The following is a 20,387-nucleotide window of genomic DNA, read 5'->3' as shown; positions in this document are numbered from 1 at the left end:
TTTGCCATTTGTATGTTTTCTTTTCAAAAAGTCTATTCAGATATTTTGCTCATTTTTTTATCGCATTGTTACATTTTTTCCTATTGAGTTGTTTGAGGTCCTTATATATTCTAGTTATTAATTCCTTGTCAGATGAGTAGTTTATAAATATTTTCTCCCATTCTGTAGGTTGTCTCTTCACTTTGTTGATTGTACCCTTGCTGAGAAGAAACTTTTTAACTTGATGTAATCCTATTTGCTCATTTATGCTTTTATTGCCTGTACTTTGGAGATATTACTCAAGAAAATTTTTCCCCAGATCAATGTCGTGAAGAGCTTCCCCAGTGTTTTCTTGTAGTAGTTTTATAGTTTCAGGTCTTAGGTTTAAGTCTTTAATCCATTTTTGATTTTACTTTTGTAGATAGTGAGAGATAGGGATCAAGTTCATTCTTCTGCATGTGGATATCCAGTTTTTCCAGCTTCATTTATTGAAGAGCCTGCTCTTTCGCCATTGTTTGTACTTGGCACCTTTGTTGAAAATTCACTGTAGATGCGTGAATTATTTCTGAGTTTTTTATTCTTTTTCATTGGTCTGTGTGTCTGTTTTTATGCCAGTACCATGCTGTTTTGATTACTGTAGCTCTGTAGTATAATATGAAGTCAGGTAACGTAATTTCTCCGGTTTGTTTATTTTTGCTTAGGATGGCTTTGGCTGTTCTGAGTCTTTCATGGTCTTGTGTAAAATTTAGAATTGTGTTTTCTATTTCTGTGAAGAATGTCATTGGTATTTTGATAGAGACTACATGGAATCTATAGAATGCTTTTGGTAGAATGAACAATTTAACAATATTTATTCTTCTAGTCCATGAACATCAAATATCTTTCAATTTTTTGTGCCCTTGTCAACTTCTTGCATCAATGTTTTGTACTTTTCATTGTAAAGATATTTCACTTCTTTGGTTAAGTTTACTCCTAGGTATCTCATTTTTAGCTATTGTAAATGGGATTACATTCTTGATTTCTTTTTCAGATTGTTCACTGTTTGGTATGTAGAAACACTATCAATTTTCATATGTTGATACTGTATCCTGTAACTTTACTGAATTTATCAGTTCTAATATTAATAGATTTACTGTGGAGTCTTTAAGTGTTTCCAAATATAAGATTATATCATCTGCAAACAAGGATAATTTGACTTCTTTCTTTCTAATTTGGATGCCCTTTATTTTCTTCTCTTGTCTGATAGCTGTTGTGAGAATTTCAAATACTATGTTGAATAACAGTGGTGACAGTGGGCATCTTTGTAGCATTCCAGATCTTAGAGGAAAGGCTTTTCATTTTTCTCCATTCAGTGTGATACTAGCTATGGGTCTGTCATATATGGCTTTTATTTTATTGGGGTATGTTCCTTGTATACCCGGTTTTTTGAGAATTTTTATTACGAAGGGATATTGAATTTTATCAAATGCTTTTTCAGTGTCAATTGAAATGATCATATGTTTTTCCTTCATTCTGTCAATACGATATAACACATTGATTGATTTGCATATGTTGAACTATCCTTGCATGTCAGTGATAAATCCCACTTGGTCATGATGAATGATATTTTAATGTGTTGCTGAATTCAGTTTGCTAGTACTTTTTTGAGGATTTTTGCATCAATGTTCATTAGGGATCGTGGCCTATAGTGTTGTTTGTTTATTTGTTTTGGTGTGTCTTTTTCTACATTTTGGTATTAGGGTAATATTGGTCTTGTAAAATGAGTTTGGAAGTATTCCCTCCTTCTGTAATTTTTGGAACAGTTTGAGTAAGATTGGTATTAGTTCTTCTTTAAATGTTTGACCCAGCAGTGGGTCCTGAACTTCTCTTTACTGGGAGATGTTTTATTACTGCTTCTATCGTCTTACTTGTTATTGTTCTGTTCAGGTTTTAGATTTCTTCCCAGTTCAATTTTGGTAGGTTGTATGTATCTAGGAATTCATCCATCTCTTCTAGGTTTTCCAATTTATTGGCATATATTGCTCATAGTGGTCTCTAATAGTCCTTTGAATTTCTATAGTGTCAGTTGTAATGTCTCCTTTTTCATTACTTGAATTCTGATTTCGTTTACTTGAATTTTCTCTCTTTTTTTTCTTAGTTTGGCTAAAGGTTTGTTAATGTTAACTTAAAAAGGATGACTTTTTGTGTCATTGATCTTTTGTATTGTTTTTATTTCAATTTCACGTATTTCTGCTTTGATCTTTATTATTTCTTTTCTTCTCCCAATTTTGAGTTTGGTTAGCTCTTGCTTTTCGAGTTCTTCACAATGCATCATTAGGTTGTTTATTTGAAGTTTTTCTGCTATTTTGATGTATGTGTTTATTGCTATAAATTTTCCTCTTATTATTGCTTTCGCTGTATCCCATACATTTTGTTATGTTGTGTTTCCATTTTCATTTGTTTCAAGAATTTTTAAAATTTCCTTCTTAATTTTTTCATTAACCTACTGGCCACTCAGAAGTATATTGTTTAATTTCTATGTGTTTCTGTGGTTTCCAAAGTTCCTCTTGTTATTGATTTCTAGTTTTATTCTATTGTGGTCAGAGAAAGTACTTGATATTATTTCAATTTTTAAAAAAATTTTTAAGAGTTGTTTTGTGGACTAACATATTATCTATCCTTGAGAATGATTCATGTGCTAAGGAGAAGAATATGTATTCTGTAGCCATAATATGAAATGTTCTGTAAATATCTTTTAGGTCCATTTGGTCTATAGTGCAGATTAAGTCTAGTGTATCTTTGTTGATTTTCTGTCTGGATGATTTGTCCATTGCTGAAAGTGGAGTGTTGATGATGAACCCTGCCAGGACTAGGTCCTTCCCTTTTGGCCCTTGGTGTGTCTAAAGATGTCAACCAGGAGCTAGGGCCTAGAATGGAGGCCTCAAGACTTTGCTGGGTGTTCTAGTGTGGCTGAGCTAGTATCCAGGTTGCAAAGCAAAGTCTTCTTTACTCTCCTCTCTCCTCTCTTTAAGCAGAGGGAAGGAGCTCCTCCTGGAGCTGCAAGCTGTTCTGCCTGGGGTTGGGAAGGGGTGATGCAAGAAAACTCTTAGCCATCTTGGCTGGTGTCTCAGTAGGACTGCATGCATCCTAAGTCCACTGGTTCTAAGCTCAGCACAGCACAAGGACTTGCCCAGGAATTGCAGTGCTTGTGGCCTAGGCAGCCTTTTAAGTCTATTTAAAACTGCAGCACACTTTAGCCCTCAGTGGTGGGACTTGCCAGAAATCAGGTTCCCACTGCTGGGATGGGTGATTCCCCTCTGGCTAAGGTTGGTCTAAATGCATTCTTCTTGAGTGCTGGTTGTATTCTGCCCAATGTTGCTTTCTGTGACAGGACAGCACTGAGTTCCAATGCAAAGTACAACAATCACTGCACTTTCCCTCCTGCAAGCACACAGATTCTCAATCTGTGCCACATATCTGCTGCAGGAGAATAGGGGAGGGGTGGTGTCAGCAATTCAAGACTCTTGCCTACTCTCTTCAGTGTCTCCTTGCTTTGATGTTAAAATCAGATACCATGATCACTCACCTGATTTTTGGTTCTTATGAAGGTGCTTTCTTGTGTGAACAGTTATTCAATTTTGTGTTTCCATGGGAGGGATGATTGCTGAAGGCTTCTGTTTTGCCATCGTGTCTCATCTCTCTCCTTCCTAATTCTGTCATGAGACCCTATGTATGACTTAAGATTGCAAGCATCTTGCTCCTATGGTGTTTGTTCATACCTGACACTAAATTCCTTCAGGTGTCATTCCTCACCTCAGCCCCAATTCATACTGGCCTCCCTTCTAATCTTTCATGGCTCATTCCTACATTGACTATACAAGACAGCAGTATTTATCACATTTAATATTATTGCTGTGGTCTGGGTATTCATGTCCCCTCAACATTTATATGTTGAAATATTAACCCCCAAGGTGATGGTAGGAGGTTGGCCTAACTGGGGGATGATTAGACTCTGTCCTAATGAACGAGATTAGTGCCCTCATAAAAGAGGTTCTAGAGAGCTGCCTTGTTCCTTCCATCATGTGAAGACGCAGTGAGAAGGCACTATCTATGAACCAGAAGGCAGGCCTCACTAGACACCAAATCTGACAGCACCTTGATTTTGAACATCTCAGCCTTCAGACCTGTGAGAAATACATTTATGTTATTTGTAAGTCACTCAGTTTATGGTATTTTGTTGCATCAGCCTGAGTAGACCATGGCAAATATCAGAACATTATAGCAGTCACCTCCTTCTTGAAGATGTTTATTAAGTTTTGTACTGGCATTTTTAATAACATCTAAATTTATCTCCCACTTCCAATCTTTTTTCACCTAACTTGTTATTTTATTATTTTGTTATTACTTTATTGTGTCCAGATTAAGCTTCAAAAATACAGCTATGATCCTATCATACCTTGAGTAGCTCCCAACGATGGCTGAATAAAGCCCAAATCCTTTGGCTTAGTATTCTAGGCTGCTGTCTATAACCTAGCCACAGTCTACTCTTCAGCCTCATTTCTCACTATGTCCTGAAGCATACCTTAAACTTTAGATGAAATGGAGTACCTGATGCTTATTAAACATAGCTAGTAAGTTTCCTACCTCTTTGCTTTTCTTATAGTGTTAATTCCAAATGTAGTGTTCTTCATCCTTTACCTAGCTCTTGAATTTCTTGTACCTCAGACTGAGCTTACATAACATCCCTTCTATGAAATTACCCTGAAGCATCCTTTAATGAAGAGATGTTTTCTTCCTTTAAATTACGACAGCACTCTATCTGAACTTCTCCTCCAGCTATAATTACTTCTGCCTTCTGATATATTTGTATACATACTTGTCTTTTTTTCCCTTCCCCCAGGCCCCCACCCCAACCAGCAGACTATAAGCTTTCTTTCACTAGTCTGAATTTTATTCATCTTGATGCACTTCACAGCTCTTAGCTTCATGCCTGGGACCTCAGAGACACTCAGTGATACTCAGTTAAAGTCTGTTTAATAGATGTTGAATAAGTTTCTAATTTTCTCTATTGGGCTGTGTAATTCTGTACCAAGTCCCTTCCTCTTACAATATTCTACTCTTCTGTCACCTACTTCCTCTTCTTCTCTGGTCCTTTTTAGTTCTGACTTTACAATAGATCCTGTGCTTTAAGTTACTTAATAAAAAAAGAGTATAAGTGAATTAGGGAATGTCTCAAATCACTATTTCTTCATGTGTGCACTTACCAAATTGGTCCATGTATTTTTAATGCAGAAATACATGTTCTATTTATAGCACTTATCTTTTCATTGTGTGTTACACAGTTTTAAAGTATTTTTATATTTATTTTCTCATATAATTGTCAAGGTCTAACTGGAAATTCTTGAGGCATATTACAGACCAAAAGTACTAAGAACCAAACACCTTGGTTGATCCAGAATGGTTCTATTTTAAAATATCCTCGGGGCTGGGTGTGGTGGCTCACGCCTGTAATCCCAGCACTTTGGGAGGCTGAGGCAGGTGGATTACCTGAGGTCAGGATTTGAGACCAGCTTGACAAACATAGAGAAACCTCATCTCAACTAAAAATACAAAATTAGCCGGGTGTGGGTGGCATGTGCCTGTAATCCCAGCTACTTGGAGGCTGAGGCAGGAGAATGAGACGGGAGAACGGCTTGAACCCAGGAGGAGGAGTTTGCAGTGAGCTGAGACTGCACCATTGCACTCCAGCCTGGCCAACAGGAGAGAAACTATGTCTAAAAAAAAAAAAAAAATCCTCTACTGGTGTAAGACTATGTGTCTCAGTTTTGGCTTCTGATATTATGTTTGGTATGATAAGGAATCCCTATGCTTTGTTTCTTTCTTGTTCATTAGTACTTGGGGTCCTGAGTGAAGTGAGGAAAGGTATTGATATTTCAAAATAAAACCATAACTGACTTTGCTGGTATATATTCATTTTGGTAACCTTGTCTTTCTATCTGAAGGAAAATAACTGTCTGAGAATTGACTAACCAACCAGCATTTATTGAGCATCTACTCTGTACCTAGCCACGTGCTAACTTAGAAAGACCTTGAGGGATAAAACTAAATCTTATTTGTCCTTGTAATCACTCTCTCCCCTCCAATGGGCCAAGTTTAATCTACTCATGAAAACGTGTATCGACCCTGTGCTATGAACCAGGCACAGAGTTTAGGCACTCGTATGAGAAGATAAATATGTCTGGTATCTGTTTTCAAGGAACCTATAATAAAGAAGGAGAAACAGTCAATGAAGCAAAATGATTACAATGTAGCATGGCAGGTTCTGCCTCAAATATTTCTTAAGGATGTGATAGAAGCACTTAGAATGGCCAGCTCAAGTATCACTCTGTTTTAGAAGCTTTTTCTAGGTCTTAAAAAGGTTTAATAGAGACTCAATTTATGTTCATTCAACAAAAGAATTATTATGAAAATGTAACCTCAATAAAAGGCCAAAAGTAATAATGTGGCCAGTGAATGGTAGAGGTAGTGAGTGTAGGATTTTGCAGGAAGATCACTTGGGATGGGTGGTTTATGGGGAGAGCACTGAATTCCCCAAACCTAATCTAATTGATGGCCCCAAGTCTATGGAGAGTAAATTCTTGGTCTGATTGCCCTATCCAGAATTGTAGGTCAACTTCTGATAAAGAATGTTCTAATATATTCTTTAGAGTTAAAGCTGGGATAACTGCCTGGATTGATTTTTAAGTATGTGATACTTTGATCCTCTGAACAGAAATTATATTAATATTCTGTGCAGCTATGAAGCTTCCCTTGCTACTCTTTGTGGGAATTTGGGAAAAAAATCCTGAGTGAGTGTGGAAGAAAGTCTGTAAAATGATCTACTTATGCTTATTAAAAGGTAGTGAAATCTCTCTAACCAAAAGATGAGTTCTTCACAGTTAAGAAAGAAAGAGTTGGATTCTATTCTGTGTCATCTGTCATAATCTGCTATCTGTGGTCCAGCAGTTGAATATTTATTACCAGCAGTGATGCGAGAAGTGAGAAGAGCCTAGTTTGATTTTCCAGATCTAAGACTGTGTTTTGAACCACCACTTAGACAAATGCTTTGACTTAAAAGCACTGAGCCAGCTTGATTTGGAACTGTCACCACCAAGAGAGAAAATGTCTGGAATACTGCAGTGTCATTTCTGGGCAGTCTGTCTTTTATGACTTGTCATGCACTACTACAGGGAGACAAGTGAATATTGTGTACATGAAATCATTAGTGCTGTCGTAGCAGGCAGAAGAAAGACCACCAGGCAGAACACAAGACCACCCAACACAAAAAACATGAGCTCCCATTAGCAATATGGTTGAGACTATATGCCCTTGACATTTGCCTTTCAGAATGTTGAGCCACCAAGCATGCTGTTGGATAATTATTGCTTTGTGATGATATTCAGCAACTCTCACAATGTGGACCACCAGTTCTGGTTTGGGTTTCTTCTTTTTATTAGGACCATCTGAGAATGTCTGTGGTAGAGACTTTGGTGAATTTCATCTGTCCTGTGGCCAAAGGAATGAAAGGAAGAGCAACTTAGTTTGTTAATATGGAAGAATTCAGCAACAAAAAACCCATGACACATGTCTGGAAGAGGCTTCATTGAGGGATTTTTTTATTTTTCAAACAAAGCATTCTAAAATGTTTTACTACTGCTTATTAAAGGGCACTCTATGCACATAGCCTTATACTAATTAGCCTTATACTAATTTCAGAGCTGAAGTGATATATTTTTAATCCAACAAAACTTTCTGGTTGATATTTCTATTTCACACAGACTGGGCTATCTCCTGGTTGAAAAACAAGCCAAAACAAAATAAAGCATTTTTTTTTTTCTAAAATAAGTTAATGTGATTTTAAACAATCATAAAGTTTTTATTTTTAAAATATTTTTGTAAAGCAAAAATGAGTTCAATCTCTTTCCTTTACTTGCCTTTGCCTCAAACTTTCTTTTTCTTGCCTTTATTTCATTTTATTCGACTTCTACTTCTTATGTTGAATGTCTTGGTCAAATGTTTAAACTTGAATTTACCAATACTGCTTCTCATCTGACTCATTTATTTCCTGATGACAAATTTTTTGTTCAAGTTTTTTTTTTTTTTTTTTTAGATTTGCCATTGTTGTTGATACTTGCTTCTCTTGTACTCTTGTTCTTTCAGTAAACATTTTATTGAAGTTATTTACAGATTTTCTCAGGCATGTAAAATCTATTAACCAACTACATATCTGTTTCATCTTTATGATTTCAATTCCTTTTAAATTCAACTTTTTTTTTGAGGAATTTCTATTCTCTCTGAAAATTTTGAATTCCAAAGAGAATGGATAATCAATCCTTAAATAAGTAACTCATTATCTTAGTTGTCGTAAAGAAACTTATTTAGATTGCAGATCTTTAAATTGACTTGACGTGTTATGTTGTCATTGCTTGTAAAATCTACCTTTAGTGGAAGCAAACAAAAATTACTTTAAAAACATATATAGAGAGGTTAGATTTTATACCTAGTGCAGAAATCTCTTGATTCAAAACATTTGACAAAAATACTGTAAGTTGAAATTGAGTTATCTTCTGCAGAAGCCAATTCTCCAGCAGTGTCGGTAGTAGAACTGGGGCTCTTTACTATTCCAGTCTGTTGCTCTGATAAGCAACATCGGTGTGTACAGGTGAGATTTTCATCCAGTTAACATTCATTCAGAGAATTATATCTTCTAAAGCTTTCTAACTCAACAAGAGCAGAGTACATAAGCATCCTACACAGTGCTCAACTACAAAATATTTGATGAATAAATGGCAGGAGCTAAATATAACTAGAAAAAGCTGTAGAACAAAAAAGAGACAAAATCGTAAAAGGACTAGATCTGGAAAAAAACATTCATGAAGATCGTGGATTTTAAAGTTTAGACCCCTGATTCATCTCTACTTATGCATAATCTGTTTTGGAACCCATTGTATATGCCACTATTTCCAGTAACTGATCCAAAATTGAGTTCCATCCTGGAATGTTGTGGTTTCCAAATACTAAATTGTTTACCAGATATAGAACAATACAGATTTTTCATCAACTTACCCAGGCCTCTTCTGACCACCATTTCCTTAGTATCCTGACAAGAAATTCCGAGTTTCTCCTACTGGTATATAAGCTCTCAGGCTTATGTGAATTTGTCTTCTTTCTCACTCAGGAGATTTCTCTGCTTTCCCATGCCCTGCATCATTCTTTCATCCCTAGGGGCTGATCTGTCCATTTCCTGTGGGGTACATGCTTGGCCCAAATGTGTGTAATTATGAAGTTTCCCTTGGGATCTGGGGTGGTGGGATGGGGATAGTTCTTGATGCCTGGTGCACACAGTTTGTGTCTCGGGAGAAGAATCATAGAAAACAATTAACTGAGCATTTGTCAAAAATACTGGCACGTGCACATGTCTTTTAGCTCCCCAAAGATTTCCCTTCTGCTTTGCTAACCTCAGGATACTGGCCAGCCAGATGGAAAGACTGCCAAGCACATCCAGCTCATGTAGCCAGAAGGCCACTCCATTTGAGTATCTGGAAATCATTCTTCGCTCACTTGGGAGGTTCTGGGGCCTCTTTATTTCCTCAGAAACAAGGCCCACCCCAGTGATTTCAAGAGCACGTTGCAGCCTAGTCTCCACAAGCGAACAAGCTGTGAGAGCTGGAAATCTGCAGCTCCTCTCCTGCTCTGTTTAATGCAGTACATTCTTTTCCCAGCAACGTAGGTTTACGGCCTCCCAAGACCCTTCTCATGAAAGGTACTAAAATGCAGTGTCAAGTTAAGTTAAGATGAGTGATTAGGGAAATCTGTAGCTACTGAGAATGAGGTTCCCGGATGAGTATCAGAAGCAACCACAGAAGGTGAGAGTTTGCCTCTTTTCCATCTGTTGTCAGGAATAATGAAGAGAAGCAGAAGGCATTGGTTTGCTTCTCAAATTCCCAGCTCTGCTTCTTACTGTTGCCAATAATGATGCACTGGGTAGGGGATGAAGCTTCCTTCCCATATCTCTTTCCTGGCTTTGGTGATGGACTGGCCACATCTAGAAGGGAAAGAGAAGTGAAATTCCCTGAATGCAGATCAGTGGCCAAGGTCCTACCAAGGTCAGTCGTTGAGTAGGACAGCTCCTTTACCTGCAGGACCTTACCAGAATGTCTGCAAGGCAATGACACCAATGTGAAAATAAATCCCATCTTTCACTCTGCACTTCTCTTCTTCTTATCTCAGATTAAAATGCGCCCCCCTTTTTAAAAAAATCAAGCAAATACAATAAAAATGAAAAAAAGTGACTGACAGAAAGATAGAAATTTAGAGGAAATAAATTTATACTTGACTGTTCCTCCTCCCCACCCCTTCCATTCCTTAAATTGGAAACAATACTTCAGTAATGGTCTTTCTAATACATAAATGTAACCATATCACTTTCTTGCTTTAAAGTCTGCAACTGCTATTTAGAGTCAAGTTAATGGTCTTTAGTATAATACTCCCCCACAACCACCCCAAACTCAAGCCAGGCTGAATTGTTGCAGCTCCTTAAATCATCAGGTCCTTTAGAGTTTCCACAGTTGGACACAAGCCACTCCCCATACTTGAGATGCCTTTATTTCCCTGGTCTTGCAAAACTGCTGATTTAAAATGCCATTCAGATGTCCCTCTCACTTGCAAATCTTCTCCAGCTCTACCAAGAATAGCACCTGTCTTTGCACCTTGCTGTCTTTGCACCATGGAATTGTGTGATCTTTTATAACATTATATTATTTTGGTTTTGTTGCTGTTGTTCACTTGCATGTGTATCCTAGTGGACTGATTTCTTTGGGGGCAGGGATTCTGTGTTATTGTCCCATTAACCCCAAGATTTCTGAATGACTGCAGTGTAGTAGAATCATTACACTGTTGCAGAATGAATGGACAAAACTGGAAAATATAACTAAAGTTTGTATATATTTCCCCATTTTCTAAATTCCCACACCTTAAGAAAGATGCTTTTTCCTCCTTTTTCACATTTTGTTGATGTAGTACAGTCTTTCATCTCTTCCCTTTATTCCTATCTTTCTTTCTTGATTTTATCTTTTTTTGGAAAAGAAGGTATTTGGCACGGCATCCTTCTCTCTGCTCTCATCATCATGGCTGCATTCTCTTATCAGAGACCCAGAGACCTCAGCTCTTGTCAAGCAGCCCTGTCTCATGGCTGCAGCGCCCGCTGGGATCTGTGCTCCCTCTCATTCATTGCCCTCGGGGTGCAAGAGTAAAGACCACTTCCCACTATGAACAGTCCCTTAGTTATTCTCCCTCCCTCCAAATGTGTAAATAATCCCTTCATTAAATGCTCTTTACCCTTTGAGTGAGCCATCTCTTTCCTGCCTCAACCCTGACTGTTACTGTGGTCAACAAATAATAATTGAGTTACTATTTATTAATTAATCTCTTAATTTATAAACAAGAATAGGGATTTCTTCCACTTAGTTACATCATATCCACAATGATATCTGTAGGAATCAGGAGCCAAAGTCTTGAAAATGTTTAGGGACCCCAGAGAAATATTCTCCATTGAAGTTGAAATTTGTATTTTCAGTCTTTCCTGTTATATATCTCTGTCCCACTCATGCAACAAGCGTTTATTAATCACTGCCTTCTCTTCATTCTTATCTTTGATTTTTTTAATCTTATCTTTCCCCTTTTCTATGTGAGAATATTCTTAGATCATAAGTTAGAGAACTTCGACTACTGGCTATGTAATTAGGCAAGTCTCTGCACCTTGGTTTCCTTATCTGTGAAATGGGGAGGATGATTCCTCTCTTACAGAACCCACAGAGCTGCTGAGTAAATCAAATAAAACAATTGTATGTATAATCTGTAATCGCATTTACTACTTTTACTGTTTTTGCTGTTTTCATGTTTGTAATTGTTGATGTCTTTCCTCCATAGTGCTTCTTTTTTTTAAATAAAAGTTTTTTCTTTCTGCTGTTTTAGGTTTTCTTCCTTTTCCATGATATTCCTTTCATGCTCCTTTTCCACAAGTGCCACCGTCTTGACTAGTTTTTTGAAAATACCCTGCAAGACCCATTAGTCTATATCTCAGCTCCTTTGGAACTGTCCTGTTCGTTTTTCTCTCTTGCCTTAGTGGCTTTCTTAAAAGCTTGTTTAAAAAAATATTCCCTCTGTGGTAAAAGGATAAAAATTCTAGAAAAATATAAACTTGTACCTAGACTGAAACAGATGTATAATTCTCCTTTGTTGAAATGGTTTGGCTTTGTGTCCTCATCCAAATCTCATCTTGAATTATAATCCCATAATCCCCATGTGTCAAGGACGAGACCTGGTGGGAGGTGATTGGGTCATGGGGGCAGTTTCCCCCATGCTGTTCTTGTGATAGTGAGTTCTCGCAGGATCTGATAGTTCTATAAGTGTTTAACATTTCCTCCTACATATGCTTTTTCTCTCTCCTGCCGCCTTGTAGAGAAGGTATCTGCTTCTCTTTCCGCCATGATTGTAAGTTTCATGAGGCCTCCCAGCCAGGTGGAACTGTCAATCAATTAAAACTCCTCTGTTGATAAATTATCCAGCCTTGGGTAGTATCTTGATAGCACTGTGAGAATGGACTAATACATTTGTTTTGTGATTTTTGAGAATAAAGTTAAGGTGAATATCAGAAAGGTTTTTAGGGTTCAGTTGATCACAGCCTGAATAGTGTCTTCATATGCTACTGTTGTAATTAGTAGTCTAATAACACCACCAAGGTATTGTCCCATTCATCTTTCTATGTATTCTCATTTCTTATTCTTAATATTATTTGCTCAGTGTTTATTGAGCAGCTATTTTGTGCCAGACTTTTTTTCAGTGCTGCATTTTTAAGAGAGACATTGTCTTCACTCCCAGCAAGTGTACAGTTCAGTGGGGATAAAAATGAGCATGCTGGTAATTACAAGACATGTTAGGAGAAAACACAAATGAGTTTTGTTCCCTGTTATATCCACAACATCAAGAACAGTTTCTTGGACATAGCAGGTCCCTAATAAATACTGTTGAATTTATGAATGGATCTTGAGATTCCAAATGTTGAATAGGCATTCATCAGTTAAAAAGAGTGGGATGAGGCATTGGAACAGGCAGAAGAAATGGCTCAGAGGCAAAAGAAAGCATGATAGTTATGGGAAAGTGCAGGTTTCTGTTTAGCAAGAGCTTTATGTGGGAATGAGATTTGGTGAGAATTGAGCTCAATAAATCAATATATCCCTTGATAATGACTATGACCTACTGTGTGTCTCCCATATATCAAGTACTTTATAAAAATTATCTTAAACCTTAACGCTGTGAAAAAAAGTATTATTCAGACTCCTTTGCTCATTCAACTCAATTTCACCTAGATACAAGTGATGGCAGTGTTCAAGAATAGCCATATACTTGATCCTGGCCATACATTTCTTTGATGACTGATAAGATGGTCAAACCTTGAAAGCTGAGTTCAACTGCCTCCGGAAAAAGAATACAGATTTTAGAAATGTTTTTTCAGCTGTTATCACACTCTTATTATGTGGGAATAAATTTAAGAAGACCCTAGGTAGTAAATAATCTGGAGCCTTCAACTGTGGTGCAATGAGTTTTATTAAACAGTTGGATGCCAAATTTTAGTACAATGTGCAATAAGTAAACCAGAGGCAGTAGAACTGGAGCATAACTCTATGCAGAACAAAGAACTCTGAGAAAACACTATGTTCTCTGGCTAACCCATCAAAAGGTGTGAGTTTGAAGTGGACTAGAGCAGAACTGCAGAGATTGTGACTATTTTAAATTCTAAGAACTTTCAAATTAATGGTTGGAAATTTATACTGAAGGCTATTGCTAAGTGGTCCTGAGAATCCTAGGCATTTTGTGCAGAGAAGATCTTATAGATATTTTACCGTAACTTCCTTGTTTTGTAGAGGTGGAAACTGAGGTCCAACAAGTTCAAGGTCTCACAGCTGGCACTGAAGTTAGTGCTCTCTCCACTGCACCACATTGTCCCTGCAGAAGTTTTCAGTGTTGCTCTACTATGAGATGATCTCTTTAGTTAAATCATAGGATGCACAGAATTTGCACCACTCTTTCTTAATGTCTACTTTCCAGTCACTTAGTTGTTTGTTTTTTAAAGTTACTCTAAGCTCCTTAAGGATGTGGAAAAACTCAATGAAGGAAGAAGTGAATTCAACACTAAAATAACAACTTTTTTCAATCTTGACTTTATTGCCTTTCTGTTATTTTTATTAAAGAATCCAAAATCAAATGATTTGTCCATATATACACTTTATTTATTTTGCACTATGTGGCAAGTATTCATAAAATATTAGTTTAAGAAACCAAATATGAGATAAATTGAGTTACTGGCTTACCTTCAGGTCACATAGGAATCACAACCAGGATCCAATTCTTAAGAATCTTAGTTGACACCAAAGGTGTCTCTTCTTGGAGGGGACTTGGTTCACTGAAAAGGGAGATCATGAAGGCCTCAAAGAATGCTTGGAGAATCTCCCAAGAAGCATTGCAATAGTACTTTTCTTATAAAGTGTGAGCCTGTATAAGAGAACTTCATGAAACAACTGTTATGGTGCTTTATTCGGGGCTTTTTACTATCATCATTGACAGTGAAGCTTTAATAGGAAAACAAACAAACCAAAAACACTGGGCTGATGAAAAGAAATATGGAAGCATCTGGTACAGTATCTAGCAGAGAGAAGATACTTATTACATCTTTATTGATGGAAAGAAGGAAGGAAAAAGGGATAGGAGAGAGAGAAAAGATGGGAAGGGCTTTTAAAAACAGATGCTAAATACTAGAGTCTGGGAAGGGTGGGTAGGTGAAGCAGGGATGAAGAGAGGTAGGTTAACAGGTACAAACATACAGTTAGATAGAAGGTACAACTTCTATTGTTCAACGGCAAAGTAGAGTGACTATAGTTACAACAATGTATTACGTATTTCAAAATAGCTAGAAGAGAGTAGCTTGAATTGTTCCCAACACATAGAAAAAATAAATAATCAAAGTGATAAATACCTCAAATATCCCAACTTGATCATTACACAACCTATGCATGTAACAAAACATCACATCCACCTTCCTTAAAATGTAAAATATTATGTATCAGTAAAAAGTAAAAATACAAAATTTAAAGCAGCTTTTAACACATGAAATAACCAGCTGGCATCATAATGACAGGATCAGATTCACAGAAAACAATATTAACCTTAAATGTAAATGGGCTAAATGCCTCAATTAAAAGACACAGACTGGCAATTGGACAAGGCATCAAGACCCATCAGTATGCTGTATTCAGGAGACCCATCTCACATGCAGAGACACACATAAGCTCAAAATAAAGGGATGGAGAAATATTTACCAAGAACATGTAAAGCAAAAAGAGCAGGGGTTGCAATTCTAGTCTCTGATAAAACAGACTTTAAACCAACAAAGATCAAAAGAGACAAAGAAGGACATAACATAATGGTAAAGGGATCTATGCAACAAGAAGATCTAACAATCCTAAATATATATGCACCCAATACAGGAGCACCCAGATTCATAAAGCAAGTTCTTAGAGACGTACAAAGGGACTTAGACACAATAATAGTGGGAGACTTTAACACCCCACTGTCAGTATTAGACAGATCAATGAGACAGAAAATTAACAAGGATATTCAGGACTTGAACTCAACTCTGGACCAAACGGACCTAATAGACATCTACAGAACTGTCCACCCCAAATAAACAGAATATATATTCTTCTCAGCACCACATCACACGTATTCTAAAATTGACCACATAATTGGAAGTAAAACACTCCTCAGTAAATGCAAAAGAAAGGAAATCATAACAAACAGTCTCTCAGACCACAGTGCAATCAAATTAGAACTCAGGGTTAACAAACACACTCAAAACCATACAACTACATGGAAACTGGACAACCTGCTCCTGAATGACTACTGGGTAAATAACGAAATTAAGGCAGAAATAAATAAATTCTTTGAAACCAATGAGAACAAAGACACAACATACCAGAATTTTTGGGACACAGTTAAAGCAGTGTTTTGAGGGAAATTTATAGCACTAAATGCCCACATCAGAAAGCTGGAAAGATCTAAAACCCATACCCTAACATCACAATTAAAAGAACTAGAGAAGCAAGAGCAAACAAATTCAAAAGCTAGAAGAAGTCAAGAAATAACTAAGATCGGAGCAGAATTGAAGGAGATAGAGGCACAAAAAACCCTGCAAGAAATCAATGAATCTAGAAGCTGGTGTTTTGAAAAGATTAACAAAATAGACAGACTGCTATCCAGACTAATAAAGAAGAAAAGAGAAAAATCAAATGGACACAATAAAAAAATGATAAAGGGGATATCACCACTGATCCCACAGAAATACAAAATACCATCAGAGAATACTATAAACACCTCTATGCAAATAAACTAGAAAATCTGGAAGAAATGGATACATTCCTGGAAGCATACACCCTCCAAAGACTAAACCAGGAAGAAGTCAAATGCCTGAATAGACAAATAACAAGTTCTGAAATTGAGGCAGTAATTAATAGCTTACCAAACAAGAAAAGCCCAGGAACAGACAGATTCACAGCCGAATTCTACTAGAGGTACAAAGAGGAGTTGGTACCATTCCTTCTGAAACTATTCCAAACAATAGAAAAAGAGAGAATCCTCCCTAACTCATTTTATGAGGCCAGCAGCATCCTGATACCACAACCTGGCAGAGACACAACAAAAAAAGAAAATTTCAGGCCAATATTCCTGATGAACATCGATGCAAACATCTTCAATAAAATAATGGCAAACTGAATTCAGCAGCACATCAAAAAGCTTATCCACCACGATCAAGTCAGCTTTACACCTGGGATGCAAGACCAGTTCAACATATGCAAATTAATAAATGTAATCCATCACATAAACAGAACCAGTGACAAAAACCACATGATTATCTCAATAGATGCAAAAAAAGGCCTTCAATAAAATTCAACACGCCTTCATGCTAAAATCTCTCAATAAACTAGGTATTGATGGAACATATCTCAAAATAATAAGAGATATTTATGACAAACCCACAGCCAATATCATACTGAATGGGCAACAGCTGGAAGCATTCCTTTTGAAAACCAGCCCAAGACAAGGATGCTCTCTCTCACCACTCCTATTCAATAAAGTATTGGAAATTCTGGCCAGGGCAATCAGGCAATGGAAAGAAAGAGAGTGTATTCAGATAGGAAGAGAGGAAGTCAAATTGTCTCTGTTTGCAGATGACATGATTATATATTTAGAAAACCCCATTGTCTCAGCTTAAACTCTCCTTAAACTGATAAGCGACTTTAGCAAAGTCTCAAGATACAAAATCAATGTGCAAAAATCACAAGCATGCCTATACACCAATAACAGAGAGCCAGATCATGAGTGTACTCCTATTCACAATTACTACAAAGAGAATAAAGTACCTAGGAATACAGCTTACAAAGGATGTGAAGGATCTCTTCAAGGAGAATTATAAACCACTGGTCAAGGAAATCAGAGAGGACACAAACAAGTGGGAAAACATTCCATGCTCATGGATAGGAAGAATCAATATTGTGAAAATGGCCATACTTTCCAAAGTAATTTATAGATTCAAAGATATTCCCATCAAGCTACCATTGACTTTTTTCACAGAAGTAGAAAAAAAAAAAAACTACTTTAAATTTCATATGGAACCAAAAAATGGCCTTTATAGCCAAGACAATCCTTAGCAAGAAGAACAAAACTGGAGGCATCATGCTACCGGACTTCAAATGACACTACAAGCTACCGTAACGAAAACAGCATGGTACTGGTACCAAGACAGATATATAGACCGATGGAACAGAATAGAGACCTCAGAAATAATGCCAAATATCTACAACAATCTGCTCTTTGACAAATCAGACAAAAACAAGCAATGGAGATAGGATTCCCTATTTAATAAATGGTGTTGGGAAAACTGTCTAGACATATGCAAAATACTGAAACTGGACCCATTCCTTACACCTTATATAAAAATTAACTCAAGATGGGTTAATGACTTAAATGTAAGACCTGAAACCATAAAAACTCTAGAAGAAAACCTAGGCAACACCATTCAGGACATAGGCATGGGCAAAGACATCATGACTAAAACACCAAAAGCAATGGCAACAAAAGCCAAAATTGACAAATGAGATCTCATTAAACTAAAGAATTCTGCACAGCAAAAGAAACTATCATCAGATTGAACAGGCAACCTACAGAATGGAAGAACATTTTTGCAATCTATCTGTTTGACAAAGGGCTAATATCCAGAATCTACAAGGAACTTTAACAAATTTACAAGAAAAAAGCAAACAACCCCATCAAAAATTGGGCAATAGACATGAACAGACACTTCTCAAAAGAACAAATTTATGTGGCCAACAAACTATGAAAAAAAGCTGATCATCACTGGTCATTAGAGAAATGCAAATCCAAACCACAATGAGATACCATCCCATGCCAGTTAGAATGGCGATCATTAAAAAGTCAGGAAACAACAGATGCTGGAGAAGATATGAAGAAATTGGAACACTTTTACACTGTTGGTGGGAGTATAAATTATTTCAACCATTGTGGAAGACAGTTTGGTGACTCCTCAAAGATCTACAACCAGAAATACCATTTGACCCAGCAATCCCGTTACTGGGTATATACCCAAAGGATTATAAATCATTCTACTATAAGGACACATGCATACATATGTTTATTGCCACACTGTTCACAATAGCAAAGAGTTGGAGCCAACCCAAATGCCCATCAATGATAGACTGGATAAAGAAAATGTGGCATATATATGCCATGGAATACTATGCAGCCATAAAAAGGATGAGATCATGTCCTTTGAAGGGACATGGATGAAGCTGGAAACCATCATTCTCAGCAAACTAACACAGGAACAGAAAACCAAACACCACATATTCTCACTCATAAGTGGGAGTTGAACAATGAGAAAACATGGACACAGGGAGGAGAACATCACACACCAGGGCCTGTCAGGAGGTGTGGGGCTGGGGGAGGGATAGCATTAGGAGAAATACCTAATGTAGATGATGGGTTGATGGGTGCAGCAAACCACCATGTCATGTGTATACCTATGTAACAAACCTGCGCGTTCTGCACAAGTATCCCAGAACTTAAAGTATAAAACACACACACACACACACACACACAAACACACAGAGAAAAAAATGGACCTAAATTCAAGTTGCTTAGTGTTCCAAATATAATGTAAATGGAATATTTGGGCCTCTGCAAATCATTCTATTTGTAGAATTTGTGACTTAACACTTGGAGTAACATTTTGAATTTAATTTCGAGGAGTATTTGAAAAAGCTATTTATACTGGACTTTCTTCTCATACATTTGTGTAATTGAAATAACTTGGTCTTTTGGCCAAAATGTGTAAGATCTATTTTACACATAGTTGCACAGATCCAAATGTCAGCTCTACCATTAAAAAAGTACATGGAACTAGGAAAACAGAATCTTCTTAAAAGAGAATTCTCAGTTGCCAAATCACATTTGTTATGAAAATTATTATGAGCTTCATTATAATATGCTCTATATAAAGGTACTCTGTACTTGTAAAACTCTGAGGAATTAGTGTTTTGTAAAGAAATTTTGTTAAATTACCAAGATGTTTTAGTTTTTAATACTTATATGCTGGACACAATAATGATAGAAAAATCTTTCTGTGTTCTATGGGGAAGAGCTCGACATAAAGCAGGATATTTTCTCAGGGTCAGTTTCTGCAGCATCCCTCTAATTCAAAATCCATAGCACTACCAGTTTCTTCCTCAGAAGGCCCCATTTCTTTTTTCTTTTCTTTTCTTTTCTTTTTTTTTTTTGAGACAGAGTCTCGCTCTGTCACCCAGGCTACATAAAAATGTAAACTTCTTTGGCCAAGTCCATTTAAGGCTCACCAAGGACTACCCTTTCTACCTTTGTGGACTTCTCTCAATGAAAAACCCCTTGTGTAAGCCCAGGATTTGGATACCACCCTCCTATCCTGAAAATAACGATAGCAGTTGACATTTATTGAGTACTTACCATGTGCCAAGCATTGTTCTCGGTACTTCTCACATGTTAATCGCCAGGACAGCCTGTGACGTGGGTATTACCATTACTTTCATTTTACTGATAGGGAGCTTAGGCAGAGAGGTTAGAATTTGCTTACGTTGTACAGAAATGTAACTTGTACAGAATGGTAACTTAAAGGGCCAGGATTAAAACCCAGGCAGTCTGTCTCCAGAGCCCTCACTGTTAATTTCTTTATAAACATCCTGCCCCTTTCAGCCTTGCCCTAAGTCTCCCAAATAAATGAAGTCTCA

The 20,387-nt window shown here is 37.0% G+C and overlaps 1 long non-coding RNA gene across 1 annotated transcript; it reads right to left on the bottom strand.

Annotated features, from left to right (window-relative positions):
• Nucleotides 1-7,124: 7,124 nt before the first annotated feature.
• On the bottom strand, nucleotides 7,125-20,177 carry LOC112611034. The gene is made up of 4 exons (XR_003116529.1): nucleotides 20,107-20,177; nucleotides 14,367-14,458; nucleotides 9,064-10,042; nucleotides 7,125-7,503 (listed from the first exon to the last, which is right to left on the bottom strand). It is a non-coding gene; the product is annotated as an uncharacterized LOC112611034 (long non-coding RNA).
• Between the last annotated feature and the right edge of the window lie 210 nt (nucleotides 20,178-20,387).

The sequence above is a fragment of the Theropithecus gelada genome, chromosome 1, assembly GCF_003255815.1.
Source record: "Theropithecus gelada isolate Dixy chromosome 1, Tgel_1.0, whole genome shotgun sequence".
NCBI lineage: Eukaryota > Metazoa > Chordata > Mammalia > Primates > Cercopithecidae > Theropithecus > Theropithecus gelada.
Note: the sequence above shows the minus strand (reverse complement) of the source record. Positions and strands in the feature narration are given on the sequence as shown.